Genomic DNA, 27612 nt, shown 5'->3' with positions numbered 1-27612 from the left:
GCCAGTTGGATATTGTTTAGTTGTCTTACTAGAACTTTCATGGATGTTGGATTGCTATAGACAGCCGGGCCTATGTGTATGCACATGTAATAGAGATGCTGAGAATCTGGCCCAAGATAGCCACTTATTTCTCCTCTGGAGAAAGAGTGTGCAAAGGCTCAGCTCACATATCAACTGTTTTGCCTCTTATCTAACTCTTTACCTCTGTTCTTTCTAGGTTCTGCTCCAATTTAAGCAAATCCTATCATTTGACAGCAAAAGACATTAAAACCCAAAGAATTCTTCACTTTTCTTTGGCCAAGATTCATCCAGTAACAGTCTGGAAAAATCCTTTCCTGCTATATACAAAAACTGAATAGCTTAGAGGAGAAAGAAATTGATAGGAAAACTAAGTGGGGAGCCACTAAAAGAAGTCTTTGCACATAAACACAAAACCACCAAGAACCAAGAGTCACAACAACTAAATAATTCCCTAACTCCTTAAGAAGAGACTCAGTTTCTCACTGCCTAAAATAGTCTCAAGCTAAGAAAAGAGGGTCATTAATACATTAATCAAAATGAGTCCGTCTACTTTTAAGCATCAGAACCTAAAACTGAATATACTTTTCTGCTGGCCTCTTGTAAAGTGTTGCCCCAGTGCATAAGCCTCAGAGTTCAGTTGTAGTTGTCGGCAGTCCCCCTGCTGAATGTTTTCAGCAGTAAATCTCCACAATGTCCACTTAAGCTGTAGAGGTAATAAATACTTCGTGATAGCAATAAAATAGAACAGAAATTTGGAAGATATAATTTTAGTGGATATAACTGCACTATAAAAGGGAATGCCTCTGGGACCTTGAGCAAATGCAAACTTCTGTCCGAGTGAACTGCAGCGCTGACCCATCTGCAAGCGGTAAATTATCCTTAGTCCCAGGTGTGGTGCATTATCCAAAGGGTGTCCAGTGATTAAAGGTAAGACTGTGGCTAACATCCAAGGGAGCACTGAACATTAATGATGGCTGGAAATTGTCAGCAATTTCTCTGTAAGTTTGATTCGTACCTATTTGCTCACATAGCCGGACTCAAAAGTTTAGCAGATTGCCAGGGATCACTTCCTGGCTGGTCCACATATTCTGGTAACAGAGACCCATAGGATGAAAGGCTGATTTTGGCTCTTCATTTACCCCAGAAGGTGTTCATGCAAGATGAAAGAAAAGCAATAATCCTATTACCCATAATCCCTTCAGGATTCCACAAAGGATACTCCTCTCTGAGGCTATTATCCAAAAATTCCATTGATGATTGCCAAGCAATATGAAAATTTCATTATAACTGTGTCTCCTCCTCCATGCACATTGTAAACTGATGCACAGTTTATAATGTTTGAGCACGTTTGCATAAATAATTCTTTACACTCAAATCTGGGTGTATCTGAGAAACTCCCATAATATCTAGTGTATATTTAATCGATCCCACAAAAATCTCATTCCACCCTACTCGTAGCAACAAATTCTGCGCATTTTAAGTGAAATTTCCTATTATTTTCTGCTTATATCTACAAATTAAGAAGTCTTTAGAATCTAAAATGTCCATATTCTTCATCCCCCCCCCACAGAATATTGTTAAATTTTCCATCAAATCTATGACATAGAAGAGAGGTTAGTATGGCGTAGAAAACAGGGTTATAGTTTTGAATGGTAGTGGCAGAGTAAGATAACTATATTTGAAAAGTAAATGGAGGCAAATTTTATCATACGGGAAGCCCAAGCTTCTAAGGTATAATTAATATTTGATTAGGGGATCTATTAAAAATCACCAACCACTGTGCAATATTGTATTTTCTCTTCCCAGCTTGAAATAGTCCTCAAGAAATAGTCACCCCACCTAGTTTTCCCATCTGAAGATACTAATGCATTACACCTTTGACTGTCACTCCTATGTGTTTAGTTTTTATTATTGTGTAACTGAAATGTTGACCTTTCCATCCAAGGGTTGCCTTCTAGTGTATTTGGGAAAGGAAGGACTGAGAGGGTGTGTCTTCTGACTTGCAGCCACTCTTCATATTGCATGACTTTGCTTTTTGCACGTCCTTTGGTCACCTTCTGCTTACTGCTATTTACCACCTGAAACTTGGTCTGCTTTGTCAGTGACAGAAGCACCTGCAGAAGGATCACAGTTTCCATTCCAAACCTCTTACTTCATTAATACTAAACACAATGTTTATACATTGTGATTCTCTTGAAAGTTTTAAGGGTGTTTGTTTTGTTTTGTTTTGTTTTGTTTTGTTAGTGAAGTTCCCTTATTCTCTATAACAACAAAAAAAATGTTCCTAATTCTCAAATGTGTTGGGTATACCTTTGACCTACTTCCAATCTCTGCATGGCTGAGACATAATTGCCCCATAGGGCACACCCCAAAGGATAAGATAGAATGAATGTGACAGTAGTGGTGGGGTTAGATTTGGGAGGAAGAAAAGGGATCTCAGAAAAAAGTCTATACTGAAACTGATTACCATCATGCCTCCCAGCCACAGCAAATACAGCCTGCCTAGACCTGGAAGAACATGTTGTCTCTGCAAACACAGCATCATTCTCCTTTGTTGTAATGGTGCCTTGGGTATCCCAGGGTATCAACGACACCCACATGTACCCACCTCCTGGTACCAGAGGTATGCTGGAACCAGTTCTAGACAACTGAGAGTGCGGTTTGGCTACTGTGATTAGTTAATGACTCTGCTTTAATCAAAGTGATTCCAGGAATTTTTTAATTAACTGGGGGAAATTAGGGGAGAGTGGCTCTGAATGTGTCTCTGTGTTTGTGTCTCCAAAACTGTTAACAGGGATGATGTAGGAAGTCCAAGTGTGATCAGAGACTGTAAAAGCAGTAAAAATATTCTCCAATAATGTATTTTTGCATCTTTCTGATTGATATCAAGTCTCTCTTGAATAACAGAATAGACATACTCCTGTGTATCCACAGTTAAACAATCTCTTCCAATTTGTTGCAGAAAGTAGGGATATGGAGGGGTGATTAGAGTCTTGCTTTTAACCCTGATAACCCGAGTTTTACCCCTTGAATGCACTTGGTAGAAGAGAACTGAATGTTTACAAGTCATCCTCTGATTTCCCAGCCTTCATACTCTGGTTCTCTGTCTTTCTGTCTCTCTGTCTCTGTCTCTGTCTCTCTGTCTCTCTGTCTCTCTGTCTCTCTGTCTCTGTCTCTCTCTCTCTCTCTCTCTCTCTCACACACACACACACACACATACACACACACACACACAGTAAATGTAATAAAAAAGAAGCTAATGCAATCTAAGTCCATACTGAGAGAGAAGCACTGATGTAAATAGTGTTTTGAACTACCATGTAGGAAGTTTGTTTTCATCTGTGGCTGCTGGAAAATGAACAATGTTATTGATGACATGGAAGAATGGCTAGACACCCATGACAGGTAACAGCACAAATTCCTCTCATTATGCCAAAAGTGAACTGTTGTTGAAACCAAAGTTTTTGAAATCTGATGTCAAATGATTAGGCTAGTCACTATCCTCCACTTTATTATGTTTCTATAAGAGATCACAGAATAAAATTTATTTCCATGCTCAAATTCCTAAGATAAAGGGAGGAAGGAAATGCCAGCAGAACTTGGGCAACATTTGCCAATGTTTATAAAGAACAAAATCACAATTTACATTTTTCCAAATTCTTCATTGTCTTTTTCAATATACATATATTAATCTCTATGAGAAAGGAGTGGTTTATATTAGATAGAAATAAACCAACTGAGGGAGGGAAAATTGAGAAATCACTACAGTGAAGCAGATGGTTTAACTGAAAAAAATCTTTATTACTGATTTGAGCAAATGATTTAATTATACTCAACTAGAATGGAAAATAATTTCTAAATTTTCTTACTTTATCTGAGATTATTTGTAAGAAGCTACGTGTCTCATCAATTTGGCTAACGTTTGTATTAAACTGTTCCTGATACAGCGTGTTGCCATGTTCATGTGGCAGCAAAGGAACATAAAGCGAGTAAAACATGAACTTTCCACTTGAGTTTAAGGAATTATTCTTATGCCAAAAGACCAAGTTTGAGGCTTGCATTTATGTGATAATAAATATGGAATTCCTCACATATTCAGTGATCATGTACTACAAACCTTGCCTCTGGGATTTCTGAGACCAGAATGGAAATAGACATAGCCCATCAATAGTTAATAGGCCCTCTGGAGTCCATTCTCACTCAACATATACTCTTAGTTTAGTTGGTTTTTGATTGTGTATTGATGGGGCAAAGGATATGACTCAGTTGTATAGCATGCAAAGTCTCAGGGTTCCATCACCAGCACCATAGAAACTGAGTTTGGCACGGATCTGTAATTTCAGTTCTCAAGAAGGAAAAAATAAATAAAAAATAAAATAATAATAATAATAAACAGAAGCAGAAGTTTAAGATCCTCCTTGACTACACAGTGAGTTTGAGGCCAGTCTGAGCTACATGAAACCCTAGCTATATAAATAATACATTCAACATGTCAGAAACAAAAAAAATTTGTATCTTTAAAAACATTACTCATTTGCTCTCTAGTATTCTACTTTAGAAATTCCTTCTCTACAATACAATTTGATCAGGATAGAATAAGAGCTTCTAATGTTAGGGATTATTTTTAAAACTTGCCTCTCTTATTTTTTTAGAAAATTATACACTGGACCCCATGAATTCCATCCAGTTTGGCCAGATTATCTCCTGAGGAAGTTTGTTTTATTTCTAGACCTCTACACTTACAGAGCCTAGCCATCATCTGGTTTTCACCTCTGAGAGTAAAATTAAAAATTCTTGCCAGAGCCAGGTGTGGTGGCGCACGCCTTTAATCCCAGCACTTGGGAGGCAGAGGCAGGCGGATTTCTGAGTTTGAGGACAGCCTGGTCTACAGAGTGAGTTCCAGGACAGCCAGAGCTACACAGAGAAACCCTGTCTTTGAAAACCCAAAAAATAAATAAATAAAAAAATAAAAAAAATCTTTAGTGTAGTCTTTGGGACCCTCCATAGTGTTGAGTCATTGCTTTATGTATATTAAGCCATCTATCTATATTTGGAGTTCATTCATGAGACTTCTACAATCTTAGCTTTAAAGTCCAGAAAATTGTGTCTCATCTAGCATTATATTTAGGGAAATGATTATATTTGCTCTTTAATCAACTATTATAGTTTGATAGTCCTTTTTCCTACTAAAACAATGGTTCCTGCTGGAGGTTTCCCTCATACTCTATGAGTTGTCTACTTGTAATGAACTCCATATGGTTATGTCAAGCTATATAATATGGCTTATAAGATTAGAATTCTAGTTGGTGCACCCAGCAATTGAGTTACCATTGTTTCTTATCTAAGTCTGTGTGGTGTTTTCTTCATATGGCAGTTCGAATGGGTTCAAGAGAGAAAGGTATAGATTTGCCAGATGTGCACTACGAAGGCCATGGTGGGGCGGTTGAAACATGGGGCTGTCATGGTAGTGACCAGTCAGTGGGAATTTAGCGAGCAGGGTGGAGAGATTTTGGAGCTCTGAGTGAGAGAGTCTCCAGAAGATAAGAACTGGCATGCAAGATCACCAGGGCTGAGAGTAGATGGGTGTAGTACTGGAACTTGCCGTTCTTTTTAAAATATTTCCTGCAACACCTTGTGATTAAGAATTAGGTATTAACAATGGAAATGGCTTATTAAGATAGGAAAAGTAGTACATTCTATTGTATTCATGACTTTATTTTTCTGGCATAATAAGTGTGAAAAATGTAACAGTTTTCCAACACTATTGACTACATTTTTTTCTGCCTTTTCAGTTACTTGAAATTGTTTAAGATGATATATGTGTTTGATATGGTAAAGCTTTTCTTTATATGCACATCAAAGTCACATCAAACATTTTCTTTCATATGTATGTTCCTTAAGTTCCAGAAAAGAAATGTACTATATTCAGACCAATGCAAACTTTTATATATATATATATATAAATTATATATATATGTATATATGTGTGTGTGTGTTATATATGCATATTCATATATAAATTGCATATATTTGTATCATGTTTATATATGCATATGCATACATATATACATATATACATATATACAATATATAATGAATACATATCCATATGCATATATATCCAGACACACAGGATGTATATATCCACATGCATACATATAAAACATCAAATAGAAGAGACCCTATTTGAATGGATGTAGGTGACTAGTAATATGTAGAATGAGAGACAAAACAGGGTAATAGAGAGTGAGTTTGTTTCAGATATCTAATATATTTGATAATATTGTTCCTGTGAAAACCATTGCCTAGTAAACAAGTATCATACTAAATATTTTTTCTATAAATAAAGTGTACTTCTGGGGAGGGGAAAGAAATGGCATGATCTTTTTAAAGTTGATAAGTGTTTCCACTAAGCATCTCTCATTTAGGTCAACCTCTTATAATTCAAGGGTATTTTTGTACCCCCTTGATCTTCTTCAGTTGTCTTATTGCTCTAGTCATGACTTCAAGTTAGAAAAATATAAAAAGAGCAAGAACATTCTGATTTTAGTGGAATTGCTTTCAGAATCTCTCCATTTAAGTTGATGGTATCAATGGATTTATTGTAAATTACCTTGACTATGTTGAGGTATTTCCCTTGTGTCTTTGTTAGCAGATGACATGATAGTATATGTAAGTGATGCAAAGATTCCACCAGAAAATGGCTCCAGCTGATAAACAATTTCAGCAAAGTAGGTGGAAACAAAATTAGCTCACAAAAAATCAATAGACTTCCTATATACAAAATGACAAAAGACTAAGGAAGAAATTTGGGAAACAACTGTTTTCACAATAGCCTTAAAGAATATAAAATACCTTGGGACAAAAGACTTGTTTGATAACAATTTCAAGTAATTCAAGAAAGAAAATAAAGAACATATTAGAAGATAGAAAGATCTCTTGTGTTCATGCATCACTAAGATTAACTTAGTAAAAGTGGACATTCTACAAAAAGCAACCTACTAATTCAATGCAGTCCCCATCAAAATCCAACACAATTCTACACAGATCTTGACAGGACAAATCTCAGCTTCATACAGAAACACACACTGAAAAAAAATCCTCAACAATAAAAAAATAAAAATAAGAAACTATTCCCAATTTCAAGTTGAATTGCAAAGCAATAATAATTCAAACAGCACAACCCTATCATAAAACAGATACATTAATTAATTCATAGAATCTAATTGAAGATCCAGCCATAAATCCATACACCTACATATACCAGTGTTTTAAAAGAAGTCAGAAATATGCATTGGGAAAAAAAGCATCTTCAACAAATGGTAAATTTGAATCACTGTATGTAGAAGGACGCAAATAGATCTGTACTTATCATCTTGCAAAAACTCAACGCCAAACAGAATAGAAAGCTTAATTATATAGAGCAATGAAATAAAGACTGCAACATAAAATTGAAAACACTGAAGCTGTCAGAAGAGAAAGTAGGTAATAGTTTTGAATATGTTGGCTCAGGAGACCAGTTCCTGAAGAGAATACCATTAACACAGGTACTGATATCAACAATTAATAAATGGTTCTTGGTGGCGCACGCCTTTAATCCCAGCACTTGGGAGGCAGAGGCAGGCAGATTTCTGAGTTCGAGGCCAGCCTGGGCTACAGAGTTCCAGGACAGCCAGGGCTATACAGAGAAATCCTGTCTCGAAAAACCAAAAAATAAATAAATAAATAAATAAATAAATAAATAAATAAATGGTTCTTTATAAAACTAAAAGCTTCGCTAAGGCAAAGACACCAACATTCAGACAAAGGAATAACTTATAGAATGGAAAATTATTTTCCAACTACATATCTGATAGAAGACTAATATCCAGACTTTATAAAGAACTCAAGAAACTGGGTATCAAACAAACAAACAAACAAACAAGCAATCCCATTTAAACATGGGGTACAGATCTAAACAGAATCTACCAGGAAGAAAGTAATGCAATAGATTTCATGGGTGGACTGGGGGTAAGGTGGGGAACTGAACTATGAGTATCAGGTGAGGCAGGAGAGGAAATGCAGGAGAGATAGCAAGACTTGAGGAACGTTGGAGGGGTGGTATGAAACCTAGAGTAGTAGAAACATCCCATAATATATGGAGGTGATCCAAATGACGTCTCCAAATAATACAGGAGACAAAGTCCCAAATGGCCATCACTTGTCACCAAATGAAGGTTCTGGTTTCAGGATTAGGTTACATCCAATTGAGTGATTGGCCAAAGGGGTCCCATGGAAATCTTCAAATAAACCAGGCTGTTCCCAAGACAATACGTTGTTCTCTCACAAAAATGGTATCAATGCCCCTTTGCTGAAGACAACACCCAACTAATCATTGAACATGAAGAGAGGTCCAACTAGTGCCTACAGAGAACCTTCACTCCTGTGTTGAAGCATCTTTGGTAGTAAAAGGTACTCTGCAAGATACCAAAATGGAAATGTAAACACCAACCAAACCACAAAGTCTTTGATCTACACTGGTGTCCTGCCTGCAAAATATGCTAGGCCAATGGTGGCACAAAGCTTGTTTGAGTAGCCAACCAATGTCCGATTTGACTTAAATCCCACTCTATGAGATAGACTCTATACTTGACATTGTTTAGGTGACCAAGTATCAGAGACAAATAGCCCAGAGATCTAAGGTAAAACCAAACACTACTGGTCTAAAACAATACAAAAGGAAACCAAAAAACAAAACTATCACTACTACCAACAACAGAGCTCAACAAAAACAATAACAACATCAATGACAACAACAAAAACCAAGAATAATAAACTGACTCCTAATGATATTATTATAAAAGCAGCCCCTTATTCTGTCAGCATAAGAGAGGATGCCTTGGAAGGGAGAAAGGCAGGATAAATTGAGTGAGAAAAAAAAACTCTTTTCAATAAAAGAAAAAATAAACAATGATGTCTGTCTAGAGAGAGATAGAGATGTAGCGGTGGCAGCTTGAATATTCTAGGCACAAGCTATTAGATGTACAGATTCATCTATAACAAACTGTAAGTGTGTATCTAAGGACTTCTTTCTACAAAATACTTAACTGCATCAGAGGAAAGATTTATGTACCAATCCAATTTACACTGCCACTGAGACTGTCCTTTGTAACAATGAAGCAAATGCCATGGGGTGCATATGCTGGGCCTTATAAGGTTAGACTGTTCTAAACATACTTGCTTTGTAGGAGAAACATTATAAAATGTTGCTGAAAACAATGTTGAAGTTTTTAATTTTCCTCACAAACCATCAATCATTTTCCTTTATTTTGTGTCTTTGTGATGTCCTTTCTTACCACTTTCAACAAACTCCATGTGGAGATTTTGACCCGAAGACAACTGCCATCATTCTTACAGCTACAGAGAAGACACTTATTGCAGTCAGATCAATGTGCTTAACCATTTTCTAATTAGTTCCCTCCACGATTAATCTCTGATGAATGCTTTCCTCTAACCCAAACATTCCAACCCATTAATGCTTTGTTCCTTTGTCTTATTCTGACAAGGACAAAGTAATTTTCTGCATTGCACAGAAATATACTTGCAACGATTAAATTGCTTATATTTGCATTGGTTTAAAAAATGCTCAGGCTCCAGTCATATTGGAAACAGTAGAAAGGCTGTTACCCCATAGTGTAAATCCAGCCTTTGTATTGGACACTTCCACAAGCAATGTAGATGATGGTACTAAAATGATGATAACCAGATAGAAATGTGACTCAAAGCACTGGATAGATATTAGGCAATGACACAACTTTCTAACTTCCATATCTTTGATGCTGGAATTCAAAGTGTCTTTTGATATTAGGACTAAATGCTCTGTTTCCAAAGTTAGGAAAGAGACTGCGAAGCTCATGCATAGCTTTGACAATGCCAAAGCAAGCTTGGAAAAGGATATTCCATCTCACCAAAGACTTGATGGCATTTAAAAAAATAACCAACAAATATATTAATTGGTGTTTTTTAAAATATTGAACACAGTTAAATCATTTTTATGTAGAACCAACCTGTGAAACAGACACCATGAAGGAGAAAAATTGAACAAGGAGGGCCAAAGCATCCATTCAGTCACTTTTTCTGAAAAGTAATAAAAAGAGGGACAGGAGAAACGTATCAAATGCATGCATATCTTCGCATTGGACGCACTGATACTTAACACTTTTACAGCAGGAGACACTTTATCACCAATTTTTAATATTCATAGCTGCATGCTTATAAAATGCCACTGAGATATTAAACTAGCAACATTTTTACTCCACAGTGTTGATCTTCATAGGTGTGCAATTTGATTAAGGAATTTTCTATATCAAAATATATTGTGAATTAGTATTTATTTTGTTCTTTTTAGAACATTTGCTAATTTAACTTGCCTAATTGTTGAGCTCCAGATTCTGTCTTAATGGAAGTGGATGGCATTCTTGAGGATGACACCCAAAGTCATCCTGTTGCCTACATATGCACCCATATACATGTCAATGCACACCTATGCATTAATACAGGTATGTACCTGCATACCCAAGCACAAACACACACACACACACACACACACACACACACACACACACACACCACAAAACAAGGCTACTAGCACTTTTATTTGACCAGTAATATAACAATGTTTAAAACATTAATAGCAAAAACTCACTGGATGTGATGATGTTGTGTATCCTCTTTAATTTGTTTATTAAACAAAGTGTAAGGTTAATATCATCATTCTCATTCTATAGACAAGGACCCTTGTTAAAAAAAACCTTGCCAACGTTAATTGCATCATTATTTTAAAGCTGAAACTCAGATCTAGACCTGATGATACAGACAGCTGGACGAGGGCTCCCGTCAAAAACTGAGAATATGATTTCTCCTGGTCAAGCTCCTCTTTGAACATATACCTCTCCCTCACCACAATCACTGAGGAAAATATGGGAAGAAATTTTTCTTGGGGAGCAATGAAGAAATGAAATCAAACTAAGAAAAACTGAGAATTAGAGTTCTGTACAGTGAAACAGAAACAGCCTTAAGGTAAGGGATGGTGGGGGCAGTTGGGGTGAGATGGCCATTTTTTTCTGTTGTGTTGCAATCTGTTTCCGGTCTTTTGTCTACGCTGCACGTCGCTGCATTTCTTCCCAGCAGGACATTTACAACCGAAGACTTATCTTGTGTTAATGAAAGCAGCAGCAGAAATGGGGACCAAGGACAAGGAGTATCTCACTTCCTGCGCCATAATGGCATCTGATAGTGGCTATCTCTCCAGTGTGTCACGTTTCTGCCATTCTTTCCGAAGCTCCAGATCCTGGGCTGGCTACTCCTAGCTTCTGACTGGTGGCTCCCTGGCTGGTCTCTGTAAACAGAAGTGTATGTAGGCTTTCCAGCTGAAAACAAGTGTTACCCTTCTGTCTCTGGGGATAAACTTTACGATGACTTAACTCTGGCCTTTTATCTTTTCAACTCAGCTGCATAACCGTGCAGATAACAGCCGGGTGGCTTTCTGTTTTCTCAACCTTGAAGAGCAGGCTATGAGGTGACGGAGAGCAATAAGATGAAAGAGCGTACAGTGCATGTGTGTAATGATTTACTAGCCCAGAAGCTACCAGAATTTGAAGACTGACATACTTCACAGATAAAAGAGTGCCTATTCCATGGGGGTATTGAAGAGACTCAACAAATGTGATTGGAAGGCTCCCAATAACAAGGTCCACATTAACCATAGGTTAGAGATCCATAGCCAGGGACCTACGATTAAGGCATAGTACAGAGCAGAATTCTCGGCATGGCACATGAGCTAAGAGAAAGAAGTTGTATGCTGCTAGGGTAGATAAACTCAAGGAAAGAGAGAACAGGAGAATGGGAAAGAGAGAAAGAGTATGTCTATCCAGAACAGTAGTATCCAAATGAAAATTTCAAACTATTGTAGTACCTGAGTCTTCAGAATAGTGCCTACAAAACTGGGTGCTAGTTCACCCCAGGAAAAGGAGTGACGAAGGGCTCTGAGTCTGTGACAGAAATCAAGATGTGAAAGAGCAAAGGTGGTGAAAAATATACTTGTGAAACCAGAGCTTTTGGGAAACGACCAACAGAAGAAACAATATGATTTTCCATATGATCTTCTCCTAAAAATCTTCTGATGACAGAGTGGCGAAAGCCTTATAAGACAATGCTATGGTCTTGTTTGTTCAACTCCTTTGGGTAAAACCGGAAAATTGGAGTGTGCCCTGTTATCTTCTCTCAAAGACAATACTCAGCACCAGGTTAAAGCACTAGGTACAACAGCAACTAGTTCACGTGGATCGAGTCTTCGATCGTTTAACCAAGGTAAATGTGGTGGGGGTACACTATTTTAGAGATCAAGTCCCCAAAGATGATAGATTAGGGAGTTTGCCTTAAAAAACTTCAATTGGAATTCAACTCAGCTGTGTTTCAAGTTGTCAGGGATTTAGGACTTTGGTTTATTGATTTATATAACAGTAGACTTCTAATTTTTATTTGTTTATTTATATCTGGTGGCAGTCCCAGAAATACCTAGGGATGCTAGTGTGGCCACTCACTCAAAGAGACTTCCCAGTCTCCACAAGAGACTTCATCAGGATTTTCCATTTTCACGATGATTGTATCATCTCATCTCTGTCCTTTACATCACTTTAGAGAATAAGCTTAGGAAAATAATAACATATCTAGTAGCCATACCAATTAGAATAGAAATCTTCAACTTTTTATTTTTATTTTCATCAAAATAATAAGAGAAAAGTACATTTAGCAAAGGTTATTTCCAAAGCCAATAGTGTCCTGGCATGGTCATGAGGAGCTGGGTGACTAGAGTGTGGTTTGAGTGAGAAACCTCCCACACAGGCTCCTGCATTTGAGTCCTTGGCTCAAGCTGCTGTTTGTGGAAGTTTATAGAAATTTCAAGACGAGGGGCTTTGCTGACAGAGGTACATCACTGAGGGTGGATCCTACAGATTTATCATCTTGCATTCACTAGGTTTCCTGTTTGCAAAATAATGACCAGCCTGCTTCCTGCTCATACAGCCAACCACCAGGCCTTATGGACCACCCTTCTGAAATTTTAAGCCAAAATAAACTCTTCCTGCTATAAGTTGCTTTTGGCTGTGTACTGTAATCCCAGTAGACAGAAAGTAACTACTACAACCAGTTCATTTTAGGCCAAACAATACCATAGGAAAGACGCATATTATCACAGCTTGCTGAAGATTTGTTATTGAATTTTACCCCAGTCCTCTATCCTTGACTTGTACTTGGGGCTGCTGTAAGAGAAACAAAGAGAAATAAGTTGGCTAAGAATGGTGGTGGTCACTGGTGGTATCTGTAATGAAGAAGAGAAGGAGAAATGGGTGTAAATCCACTATCAGAAAGTGGTCTCTTTTTATATCAGTTCAGCTTGCTTTTGCTGGGAGAATCTTCCTGTTTTGGGGGGAACAGATATTTGCAAGTTTCATATGTTTATAAGAGAGTTTGCTCTGATCGCTAGCAAAGAATCTTCTGTCTGGATTAATATTTATGCTGTTTCTAGTCACTCTTTACACGATGGTATCTGAATTCGAATGTGTGTGTTTTCTATCCTTCAGGTTAGCCAAAATGGAGAGATGGCAGCATTGTACAAGCTCTTTAAAAATAAAATATGTGTAGATTTCATTTTAGTACATTTATTTAGTGGGTGTGTGTGTGGGGGGGGTGTATGCACACATTGTGCATGTCTCTGTGTGTTCGTGTGTGTGTGTGTGTGTGTGTGTGTATGTGTGTGTAAGCATGTGTGTACACATAAGCCCACTTACACCACAGCATGCAAATGTAAATCAGAGGCTAAACTTCAGCAGTAGATTTTCTTCCACCAGTTGAGGTCAGATTTTGCAGCAAGTGTCTTACATGCTGAGTCATTTTGTCATCTTCTACTGTAAAAATAAAACCTTTAAAGTGGTTTTAGTATCATTTCTGTTTTCTCAAATTTTCTGAAGAGATGGTATATAACAACAGAATGAGAAGTCTGAACCTTAACCTTCACACTACCAGTGAATCTGAATTTGAAAATTATGTAACTTCACATTAGCTGTCGTGACTTTAACACTTTTCTATGCAGAGGTCACCATGATGGTGCATATTATCAGCATAAACGCTGGGATAATTTTTAAATACAAATGGCAGACGCACTGGATGATTACCTTGAGAACCTGTCACCGTGTGCTAGAAAGCAGCATGAGGTGTTTTAGATGTGGGAAGCCTTTGAGTAAGACGTCTTCGACCATTTCAAAAAGCGGCTGTACAGGAGGCTTATGCCTTGAAATGTAAAAATAAAAGAGCAAGCACTTCTCCTGCAAAAGAGAAATCCAAACATGATCCTGGGTGAGAAACGTAAAGTGATCTTAGCTGATGTCTATTCCAGGACATCGTCCCTCTGTCTTTTATTGTACTTTAAAATAGAAAACAAAGGCCACCCATTTCTCCTGAGCAACCAGCCAAATCTACGTTAACGAACAGTGTCACTCCTATCTCCTCGAAACCTCAATGACATAAATCATGGCTCTAATGTCTGAATGTTGTTCATTCATTAACTCCTCACTCTTTTCAATGTTTTTCTGACATGGTTGTCTCTGCAGGCATCAAGGACAGGGATGTCAATATCCATGACAGTTCATTCCCATGGCAAAAGTTGCTTTTCTTCATAACAAGAACACATGCTGTACTCTAGAGGAAAAGCAAACAAACTTGAAAAATTAATTGAAAAAGCTTCTGTATTCTGGAAGATTTGTAGATATGAACAAAAGCATAGAATTAGAAGTGAAAAGGATGTTTCTAGAAAAAAATATTGGAAGAAGCATTGAAAAACTCGCCAACAAGCTCAAAAGAAGCTAGAAATCATGCCCTGCCTTTATGGCACTCTTGGAAAGGTTCTCAGAAAAAAAATGTTGTCAATATTCTCATTTTTCGGGTAAGAGGATGGAGGATGGAGGATGGAGGGATAAACAGGTTATATATTTCTTAATTCACCCAGGAAGGGAATTGCCATGTACAGATTTCAAAGTCAGGTTTGGCAAATAATTTATACTTTACTTAGTGTGTCTTGAAAAGAATTTTTGGATAGGTCAATGAAGGTAAGATTTATTAAATCAACACTTAGAATATGCCTGGGGAAAGCCTGTATAGACATTTTTCAAAAAACAAGATTCTCATATTTGTACCTTAGCCAAATGTAGAGTTAGCAATCTGCTCTTGCTTTCAAATGAATGCATCAGAAACAGCTTCATCCAAAAGGAAGAATTTACCATGAAAGTATGCCAAGTAATGTTTAGAGATTTCGATTAGAGTGTATAATTTAAATATCTGGCTACCTTGTTGACATGTGCTCATGGGAAATGTCTCTAGCAATTTGAAATTCAGCTGTGTTGAGTTTCTGGGGTTGAATGTGGATTTAAAAGGCCTCAACAAACAAAGTGATAGGACTCTGGGCCAAGTTCATACAACTGCTACTGATGTCAGGGACTGGGATCAGACTTCAGCCCAAGGTGACCTTGAGTAGTATGGGTGGCCCTTGTCCTCAAAGTCGCTATTAAATTCATTTGAGGCTAGCCTGTGTAAGAACGAGAAAGTCTTATGTTGGCTCCATAAAAGAATACATTTTTTTCCTGTTTCTCTATGAATCCTTCCAGAGTATACATAAATGAAGTCCAGCTCTGATAAATACCCCAAGACAGAGTCCACAATACTTTCTAAACGAATCTATATACCAGGCTTGCAGTTCTTCGCATCAGAGAATGATTTTACGTACTTGACTAAACTTTGTTAGTTATTTCTTACCTAACTTAGGTTTAGCCAAGACTATAATTTAAATTTCCCCACAGAATATCATTTTGTTTTCTGTTAATTTACCACTTAGATTCCACATGCAATAATTTTAACTATATTTTAATTGGTGTACAGTGGCTGCATATTTATCACTTCTTCATGTTCAAAGCCTCTCAACTAGCCATCTTTAAATATTCAGTTAATTGTTGCAAACCATAGTTGTTTGTTCTTATAACTACATTTTCATTTTTCAATGTTCCATGTACATATGACTTATGTGTGTGCATGCATGTGTGTACATGTGTATTTGTATGTGTGAGTGCAGGCATATGCATGCACATGCACACATGTGGCAGTGAGAGGGCAGTCTGGAGCTCCAGTCTTTGGTGTTTACCTTGCTTGAGTCGGGATTTGTTGTTTACCAGTCGATATTCCAGCCTAATTGACCTATGAGAGCCTGGGTGTTCTGCCTCCAGGTGTCATCTCAAAATAGGAACTCCGAAATCAGAGACACACCCTACCACACCTGGCTTTACACCTGTTCTAGAGATCTGAAATTCAATTTCCACTCTTCCATGGCCAGCTCCCTGACAGTACAAATTGATTATCACTGATTTAGTGGTATTGGTTCGTTCTCAGCCACAAAGTGAAGCACAGAGTACAATGTGATCAAATATGTTGATCTTACTCTTTGCTTTCATTTTTATGTTCATTAGAAGCTGAGCCAAAAGGATAGCAGAAGTGGCAAGAAAGGTTTTGAAGGAGACTGGGCAGGTGGAGTGCCTTTTGAAAAAAAACATCAGAGTACTTCCTAGACAAGGCTTGTAACAGGATGCATGCGGTAGAAGCCCCTGGCCAAGTCCACACCTGAACCATCCTCCTCTTAGCTGACTCTGCTCTTGCTTTACCCCCAGTTCTGCTTTGATCTAGACAGACAGAACCATCTACATTGGCTGTCAATCAAATCTATTCTCACCTTTAATGTGTGGGTTGTTTGTTTTTGTTTTTGTTTTGTGACTAAGATATCACCTACTTTAAGTGACTACCTCTGGTAGCCATTCAGATTCTAGTCTAAACATCTCATGCAATCAAAATACCTCCTCTTTAGCTCCTGACTTCTCCTTCACCCCTCTGTACTAGTCACTATGTTTCACATACTACCCCTACTAGTGACTAGTATTGTAATTGACCGATCACAGACCTGGATCTCAGCCCTTACAGTATCCTTACTAAAAGTCACAGACTTTACAAGCATCTGTTGGCGGAGGACATGATAGGGAAAAAAGTACCCATTCAATAAGTAAATTAGTTTCATGCAGTAGTTGTATTAGATATGGCAGTTATCTTAGCCAATTATGAGTAATAATTACCATTCTTATTCAATTTACTGTGATGTGTTTAATAGAGAAAAAATATATAACAATATTATGATTTTTAAAAGCCTAGATAAAAGCAACTTAGGAATAGATAGAACATCTTATATTGCTGAGAGTAAAAAACAATAAACTTTCTTTATCTTTTTTCTTTTTTTAAAAGAATTTATTCAGCTATAACTTTGAAAATCCTTCTAGTCTTTAACTTATTAAGAAAAACCTAGAGCAAGTCAAGAGAAGACTAAGTCCACTGAGCTCCTGTAGTTAGCTAGTACAATTGGATTCAGCAAAGCTAACAGCGTTGAGACCACACACTTGAGATAGTATTCCTTACTTACTCCCTTGGAATTACACCTAGCCAGAATCAATGACCACTTTTCATTGATGAGTTATGTCAGGCATTTGGTCATGTAGAACACCTTAAAAGCTCTGTGCAACTTCGTCTTGATCTTGATGGATTGGATGAGACATCTTCAAGCCTCGTTCTTTCTACTTTATGACATCTGAGAATGACACATTCACAAATTAAATGCAATTCAAGTTTTTAGATAGACTGGAATGTAAAATATTTGGGGATCTTGGGGCTAAGAAAGGGGAAGAAACAAGCTGTTGAGGTAGTAAAAGGGACTGAGAATGGTAAGCGAGGAGGACAGCAGGGAGTGAGGTTGTCACGTATAATGAAGATTTAGTGTTTCAGTCATAAATCTAATTCAGCTAGAGAAGCCCCCTGCCAAAACACTGCAAGAATAAGCCCCGAGGTATCCAATGGAGCCTTTTTAAACCCTGTTCACTTCACGTTGCATATTTGAACACAGACAGTTGGAGTTCAAAGAGCACACATCTGGGTCATTGTGCAAATCCCTACTCTCCTTTAAAACTAAAATAAAATAGACACACTCCACCGATGCTAGACGGACCCCACTGTCAACCCTGCCAAAGAAAACTGTCCCATTCTGGATACAAAAAACCAAAACACAAAGTGGAACCAACCACACAGAGTCAAGCTCAGTCACTTTATGTATTTAAAGAAGGGAAAGTATTTAAAAGACATTCTCAGAAGTATACTCCAACAGGCAACTATAGATTGTGTTTCATTACTATTGTCTCCTACAAGAAGGACCAGCCTAACAAAGCTGAAGGGGCACAACCAATATCTACATCGTCAGATGATGACTCAGGAGAAATTAATAATGTCTGATTCTTAGAAAACAACAAAGGAGCTGAAGGGGTCTGCAACCCTGTAGGTGGAACAACAATATGAACTAACCAGTACCCCCTGAGCTCGTGTCTCTAGCTGCATATGTAGCAGAAGATGGCCTAATCAGCCATCATTGGGAAGAGAGGCCCCTTGGTCTTGCAAACTTTATATGACCCAGCACAGAGGAATGCTAGGGCCATGTAGTGGGAGTGGGTGGGTAGGGGAACAGGGGTGGGGGGTGGGGGGTGGGGAGTGTATAGGGAACTTTCAGGATATCATTTGAAATGTAAATAAAGAAAATATCTAAAAAAAAAAAACAAAAAAGAACCTGAGCTATTGTTTAAAAAAAAAAGAAAACAAAAGTGAAAGATTGTTACAATTGGTACACAATTTATTACATTCCATCTATGAAAATCATGTAACATCTGTCAGTTATCATTGCTGAAGGATAAAGGTTGAGATTGGCTGGAGATACATTTGTTTGTAAAGATTTACATTTGTTTGTAAATTTGACATTTGTTCACCTTTTTGCTGAAACTTAAATCATTAATTTTTAGCAGAATATTAATTATACTGCAGAATTATAAGGCATCATTAGCATCATACATATAACATTCATTGACAATTTCAGTTTGAAATATAAAGGGCTAATATGTAACTTCTGTATTAAGCACCAACATTTCAAGATTACAGTAAGAGGTAATAATATTGCATCTACTACCTCATTAAATTCTTATAGCAATTCTCTGTGGCATGTTTAACATTGTTGTTAACACACGAGGAAACACATGAGGAAACAATGCCAATTCTAACTCTGTCCTAAAGAGGGCTAAGGGGATACTTGTGGTCACCTGTGTGCTTTCTGGAAGTGTTGACTCCTTTAATAGTGGAAAACAGTAATATTTAGTGAGAATAGATCACATTAACTTTTGAATCTATGTTCTTCAATATTTGCAGTCTAAGTTAGTGTTTGGTTATACACATACCTGAAATTAACTTATGTTCATATCACTATCTAACTTCACAATAGGAGAAATAATAAAAGAATGGTAAAATTTTTAGAAAATCATTTTGATTATATATGGAATTCATTTTTTAAAAATTACATTAATCAAAGCCAAAAATTTGACTTCCAGGAATTTAAGATATAATAAGACTATAGATTTCTAATAGTATTGTGCTTAGTGGAAAACAGTTTGTAATTTTATCAATTTTGCATTTCCATAAAGAATTCAAATGGTTTTTTAAAGTCAGAAATTGTGTTCAAAATACTATCCAGTTGACTCAGAATGAAACTCAACAAGGAAAATAATTCAATACTATCATATCTTAAGCCAATCTTAGTGTAGTTAATTTATTACCAAAGGAACGGTTGGTAAAATAATGCATTTTGTCATAATCAAAGAAATTTTCTTTTGTTTTCTAATAGGTTAGTGTTGCATCAGTTTTCTTGACCAGCAAGGAAGATACAACCACCAGTTCTTCTCTCAGCAGTTTATTCAGCAACCTTATTTTTTCATCTCCCCCGAGCCCCGGGCTACAAGCCCTTTTATACTCTCCTATCCACTCCAATCGCGGCAGGCCATGTCACCTCACCAGGTGCACGGCCTCAGCCAACCAGAAGAGCAGGAATAAATCACCGCCAAATATGGACCTGTTTACCACAAGCTCCATAGCGGACAGGCGCCATCTTTAAGGTGCGGCTTCAGGTAGCCCAGGGGAGGGGCCGTAGCCTCCTACAGGTTAGAGATAAACCTTTTCTGCACACAAAACATGTTATTTTATTTTAGTTCTAACAGAAACACAAGAATGAAAAGCTTTTTCTCTTCATGTGATTACTTGATGGTACTACTTGATATTTTGTTTAAAACTTTTGTAGTTGATTCCAGAATGCTTTTATCTTTCAAAGAGTTCTCCGTCATTTCTCGTGAGCAATAACTGAAGATCATGGAAAGAGATAAAGGAAAGTAATGAGGGCGCTATTTCATCATGGACCATAGTCACACTGCAAAGAAACCAAGCACAGAGTTTCCAGGTGATATACTCTGGTGGTCTAGTCTGTAGACGTGGCCAATGGTAATTTCATGAGTTCAGAATGTACTCATGAATTGTTGCTACTTTTATCATCTGCCACTCTGTATGGACAATAGTGGATGCAATATTCAGACATACACAAAATAATTGTTTCTATATAGTAAACTTTTACTTTCTGTCTTATGTTTAGTTATCAATATAAGGTACTAGCTGTAAATAAAATGGAGAAATTGAGGGTAACATTGAAGAAATAAAATTAGACAGGTTTTAAACAACGAAGCCAGGAAGTCTAAACTTCTATCATGATTCACTGAATGTTTTAACTGGATCTGGAGTCATTGTGTTTGCATTTAAATGAGAAGTAATGGGCAGTCCTGTAGGACCGACTTGTCCGGAGGAGATTAACAGCACAAGAACCAGCTAAATAGACAGGAAGCCAGAAGTCACTAATGTGGGGATACTTAGGCAAATAATTGCAGCAGTTAGTGTTTAAATAAGGCTTCCATGTACCCTCCACATTCTTAGCAGTTCACATGAATCTACACACTTAATCTTCAGTGTAACCTTAGGAGATAGTCATTGTACTTTTCTGTTGCACAAAGTTCCAGTACTTCAGAAAAACATTTTTTGATTTTTTAAATCTAGCATGAAACTCTAGAGGTGGGCAGCATTTTTTATTTTGGAAAAGTCACATATAATCTTCAGCTCATAGTTGGATTGACACTATATGGGGTCTTCTATAATGGCGTCCTTTCAGAGGTCTTGTCTCTACCTCTCTAAAAGACTTAATCAGGATTGCTACCAATCATCTGGGAAATTTTTGAGAGCAGATACATTCTAGAACCTGGGAAGCTGGGCTCAGAAGAGACACTATCAGGTCTTACACATTTTGTTGACAAAAGCAGGTCACAGTCCAGCCCAGATAGGAAATCGGCTTCATCTGGAGATGTTAGGAGGTGCAAAGCCACATGGTAAAGGGGAAAGGGGAAAGAGGAAGAAGAGATTATAGTAGTGTTTACCGTCTTCTCTGGAGAAGTGGTGTCATCATCAGAACTATTTTACAGATAGTGAGTGTCACAGAAGCACAAAACTGTTAAGTCACTTGCCTAGCTCATTCAACTAATAGTTTACTTAACAGTATGTATCAGCATCTGCTATCAAAGGAATGTACCTGTCTCTAAGGTTTTTAAAAAAGGGACACTAGATGGAGCATTTATTATGTGACTCAAAAACAAAACAAAACAAAACAGAACAACGCAAAAAAAAACCCAAAACAACAACAAACAAACAAAACCAGGATAATCAATAAGTTTGGGAGCAAAGGGTCAAAGAAGGAGTCAGAAGGTGAAAATTTGGAAAAGCAGTAACAGTTTGAGAAGTAATAGCACTGGGTTAATGAGTTAATGAGACTGGGTTAATTGTTTCTGAATAAAGATAACTGCAAAACCCATGTAAAATGAAGTAAGACATATAATTGGAGGAACTCAGAAGCAAATAGGAAAAGCAAAATAGAAAAAGTCAGTATCAGATTGTAGTACACACAGGAGCTCAGAAGTTGCATTCATCAACAAATATTTAAAATTACTACAAATAGTGTGTGAGATAAGAAAAGACAAATTCAAGGCACTGAGCTTAGAATTAAAAAGTATATAGAGAGAAGTTATTCAGATGAAAATTCTAAAGGATGAAGACAAGTAAAAAAAATCCGTTCCTGCATTTACAGGCTCGGCTCTTCAGATACATCTGCCTTTCCCTGGGGATTCCACATCAGACACACAACCATGGAAAGATGTCCACACACCCAGGACACATTGCAATGACACAATATGAATGGCCAAGACCCTATGTCTTGCCCCAACCCAAATCCTTTTATCCATTTTTTTTTTTCCTAATGTCTTTCAATGTGAATCACCAAGACGAACTCCAGGACACAGAATTTAAAAAGACAATCATAAAATTCACCAAAGAATTCCAGGAATTTAAAGAAGAATGGAACAAACAAAGCAATAAAGTTAAATGGGACAGGAATAAATCTTGATGAGGAGGATAGAAAAGAACTGTCAGTCACTATTGATAGGATTGCAAACTGGTCAGTCATTGTGGATGTCTGTTAGAAACTTCTCAGAAGCCAAAAAGACATCTACCATATACTCCTGGTGATATGCCAGAAGAACCTGGTGCACTACTCTACAGTAACTTCCCAAACGACTCTATTCACAATAGACACAAAACCTAAGGTCTTTCAACTTTGAATATATAATAAACAGGTGGTAAAGATGGATAATGGAGTTCCACTCAGTTGTAAAAAAAAAAAAAATCAAAATTTATTGGGAAGGGACAAATGAGCCCAATACAAGTAGGGAAGGAGGAAAGAAGATAAATAATACCAAGTATGTTTTTAAAAAATCATAGGCAAACATTTTATGTTTAATATATATAATCCTCTTAAGTTATGAATACATGTATATATACTGTTTGTACAGTTATGCCACTTAGGGTGGTCATGCTCCCCGCAAGAATCATAAGCAATCTAACAAAATCCACAATGCCAGGCATGGGAAACTTCCCTTCAAGTTGTTAGTCAGGAAACCTGAAAAGGCTCCCAAATTAAATAACGTTTTGCCTTTGTTTTTGCATCCCAGAATTTGAAGGTAAATCCCTACTGCTGAGCCTATCATGGTCCATGGAGGAATCAAGGTATAACTAAATTTGAAGTCCTCTACTTAAGATTAACTTCCAAAGTATCCAATGATGGTGTACAAATCGCCAAGAGAAGAAAATAACCAGCAGCCTTGCTAAGTTTTGTTTTTGTTTTTTGGTGTTGTTGTTTTGTTTTTGTTTGTTTGTTTTGTTTTGTTTTCTGAGACAGGGTTTCTCTGTATAGCACTGGCTGTTCTGGAACTCACTTTGTAGACCAGGCTGGCCTTGAACTCAGAAATCTGCCTGCCTCTGCCTCCTGAGTGCTGGGATTAAAGGCATGCTCCACCAGGCCCGGTTTCTTGCCAAGTTTTATAATGCTTATGAACAACACTAACCAACATGGCAAGATAACCGCCACTGGTGTCTTGAGAGTAAGTAACAGCTGTCTAATTGGACTTAAAGACTACTTAATAAGAGGAAATTCATGTCTGATATTATAAAACTATGCATTTACAGTAGAGAGAGGCCATGAACCCTAGAGGATAACCTACCACTACTTTCCTGAACTAGTATATTTTCTAGCTATATTCTAAACAATTATCCTTATATTCACTGATAAGAATGGCTTTTTCCCTCAAGAGTGAAACTTTATTTTGCTGCACACAGAGGTAATTACAGAAATCCAAAACTGGTCGAAACACAAAGAACAGCAGACCATATGGTCTCCAACCCCACTAATACATCTTCAATGCAATCATATTTCACAGGGACAGAGGACCAGAGGCAACCACTGTAAGGTCGTATCTTCCATCCATGCCACAGAGAAGCTTCACCCATGCAATTGCAACAATACAGTCACCTAAAAAAGAACTGCACAGTAATATTACCAGTTAACGTGATGATGTATATGGGAAAAATCTCACAAGACCCAGCCCCTTGACAAAGAACCATAAACTGTAAATGGCTGTTGTCGAGCAAGAACCAGTCTTCTCTAGGGATAGATTATTCAATCCTAAACTGTCTGCCCTAAACCTATACACATACAAGAATCACAAAATGGACCCAACAGGTAGATGTGTGTGTGTGTGTGTGTGTGTGTGTGTGTGTGTGTTTGTAATACCTACAAAAATGTCATGAATTTTGAGAGTAAGTTGAACTACATAGACCAAAGAGGGATTTGAATGAGGTGGGGGTGAACATGATAACTAGAGTATTCATGTATAAAATTATCAAAAATAATAGACTAAAATAAAACAATATTTACTGAAAGGACTTAATCAAAGATTAATTAATACCCCAAAAGAATAGTATGGAGGAAAATAGCCAGAATAAATTATAAAGCATCATTATGTGAATATCACAGTAAAAAGATTAGTGAAAGAGACCATAAGCAAGATTTTTTTAAATGCCAGAAAATAAATAGAAATGATATACAGAAAAATATTTGAACAAGTAATTCAAATGGTAAATAAATGTTTTTAAATTGTATTTGGTAGAAGCAAAAATTAAAATAAAAATACCACCACAGACTTGCCAAAGGGACTAGAATTCAAAAGGTCCAAAACTTTATGTTTAGTCAAGATGCTGAAGTAACAACATATACTTGTAGCCAAGAAGGAAAAAGAATAATTAACTGGTGAGCAGACCCTAAGAGTAGGCAGACACTATAGCTTTGGAGATATGAAAACTGCCTTTCCCTGAGAGGAAGGACTGGTGGGAACTAGCTATAAATTAGTTTGACACAGAAATAGTGAGAAAGTTTTGCGTGAGAAGGTTCAATATAAGGATCTATTCTTTGTTGACCAGAGTGAAGGCATTGTAGAGGGGAAGAAAATGGATCTGTGAGAGAATCTTAACAATGCTAGAACAGCTATTGTTAAGAATGAAAGTTAGAGGTGTTTCCTGTATCCAGCAAAATCCTAGGTCTTGTTTTCATATCCAGCCTCCTAGGCTATATCTTTTTATTGGGGTAGTGAGTCCATTGATGTTTAGAGATATTAAAGACCAATGGTTGTTGCTTCGTGTTATTTTTGTTGCTAGAAGTGGAATTATGCTTATGTGGTTCTCTTCTTTTGGGTTTGTTGTAAGATTAGCTTCTTGCTTTTTCTTGGATAGAGTTTGCCTCCTTGTGTTGGAGTTTTCCTTCTATTATCCTTTGTAGGGCTGGAATGGTGGAAAGATATTGTTTAAATTTGGCTTTGTCATGGAATATCTTCCTTTCTCCCTCTACGGTAATTGAGAGTTTTGCTGGATATAATAGGCTGGGGTAGCATTTTTGTTCTATTAGGGTACATATGACATCTGCCCAAGAACTTCTGGCTTAAAGGAGGAAGTCAAGATATCACTATCTGCAGGTGATATGATAATATACATAACTAACCCCAAAAAATTCCACAAGAGAACTCCTATAGCTGATAAACCATGCCAGCAAAGTGGCAACATACAAAATTAACTCAAACAATCAGTAGCTTTCCGTTACTCAAAGGATAAACAAGGTAAGAAAGAAATTAGGGAAACGACACTGTTTACAATAGACACAAATAATATAAAATATCTTGGTGTGACACTAACCAAGCAAAAGAAACCATGTGAAAGATCTATATGACAAAAGGTTAAAGAATCTGTAGAAAGAAATTGAAGAAGATCTCAGAAGATTGAAAAATCTCCCATGCTTATGGATTGGCAGGAGAAACATAGTAAAAATGTCCACCTTACCCAAAGCAATCTACAGAGTCAATGCACTCCTCATCAAAATTCCAACTTAATTCTTCACAGAGATAAAAAGAACAATTCTCAAATTTATCTGCAATAGGAAAAACCACAGGATATCAGAAACCATTCTCCACAATAAAAAATAAAACCTCTGGGGGAATCATTCCCTGACCTCAAGCTGTACCACAGAACAATAGTAATAAAAACCACATGGTACTGGTACAAAGACAGACAGGTAGGTTAAAGGAGTAGAAATGAAAACCCCAAATTAAACCTACACAGCTATGGTCACTAGATCTTTGACAAAGGAATCAAATCATCCAGTGGAAAAAAAGACAGCATTTTCAACAAATGGTGTTGGTTCAACTGGTAGTCAGCATGTAAAAGAATGCAAATTGACTCATTTTTTTCTTTTAAGTCATCAGAATAATTTATAATATTTAAATGCCTCTTAAATACACATGATATCTTCTGAAGCTAAAAGTAATATGCATTCAACCAGTATTTAAAATCTATTTGGAACATTAAACATGACAGAAGTAGGAAAAAAAATCTCTTATGAAGTCCTCTATGAAAGAAAATTGTGCCAAGTTCCTGATTAGACAGACACCCTTCAATCTCCAAGGGAGAATATGCGGTGGAACTGTGACTTCATAAAACGAAATGGGTAGTGTTCCTTCTGTTTCTATTTTGTGGAATAGTTTGAAGAGTATTAGTATTATGTCTTCTTTGAAGGTCTCTGAACTAAGCCCATCTAAGTCCTGGGCTCTTTTTTTGGCTCTGAGACTGTTAATGACTGCTTCTGTTTCTTTAGAGCTTATGGAACTGTTTAGGTGGTTTATCTGATCCTGCTTTAATTTTGTTATTTGGTATCTGTCTGCAAAAATGTCCATTTCATCTAGTTTTGTTGAATATAGGCTTTTGTAGTAAGATCTGATGATTTTTTTGAATTTCCTCAGTTTCTGTTGTTATATTTCCCTTTTCATTTCTGATTTTGTTAATTTGGATACTTTTCTCTGTGCCCTCTGGCTAGTCTGGCTAAAGATTTATCTATCTTGTTGATTTTGTCAAAGAACTAACTCCTGGTTTTGTTTATTTGTTGTATCAAATAAAATTGACTTCCAGCCCAAATTTATCAAAAAAGACTAGGAGGGGCACTTCATACTCATCGAAGGTAAAAATCTACCAAGAGGAACTCTAAATTCTGAATATTTATGCTCCAAATACAGCCACATTCATTAAAGAAACATTAGTAAAGCTCAAAGCACACATTGCACCTCACACAATAATAGTGGGAGAATTCAACACCCCACTCTCACCAATGGACAGATCCTGGAAACAGAAACTAAACAGAGACACATGGACACTAACAGAAGTTATGAAACAAATGGATTTAATAGGTATCTACAGCACATTTTATCCTAAAACAAAATGATAGACCTTCTTCTCAGCCACACATGGTACCTCCTCCAATATTGACCATATAATTGGTCACAAAACAGGCCTCCATAGATACAAAAATATTGAAAAATATTGAAATTTCTTTCTTTATTTCTTCCCCAACCAAGTTATCATTGAATGGGGCATTGTTCAGTTTCGATTTATATATGGGCTTTTTGTTGTTTCTGTTGTTATTGAAGATCAGCCTTAGTCCATGGTGATCTAATAGGATGCATGGGATTATTTCAGTTTTCTTGTATCTGTTGAGGCCTATTTTGTGACCGACTATATGAGGATTTTATTGAGTATTTTTCATCGATATTCATAAGTGAAATTGGTCTGAAGTTCTCTTTCTTTGTTGGA

Source organism: Mus pahari, chromosome 21, assembly GCF_900095145.1.
Source record: "Mus pahari chromosome 21, PAHARI_EIJ_v1.1, whole genome shotgun sequence".
NCBI lineage: Eukaryota > Metazoa > Chordata > Mammalia > Rodentia > Muridae > Mus > Mus pahari.
This window is presented reverse-complemented; position numbering follows the sequence as displayed.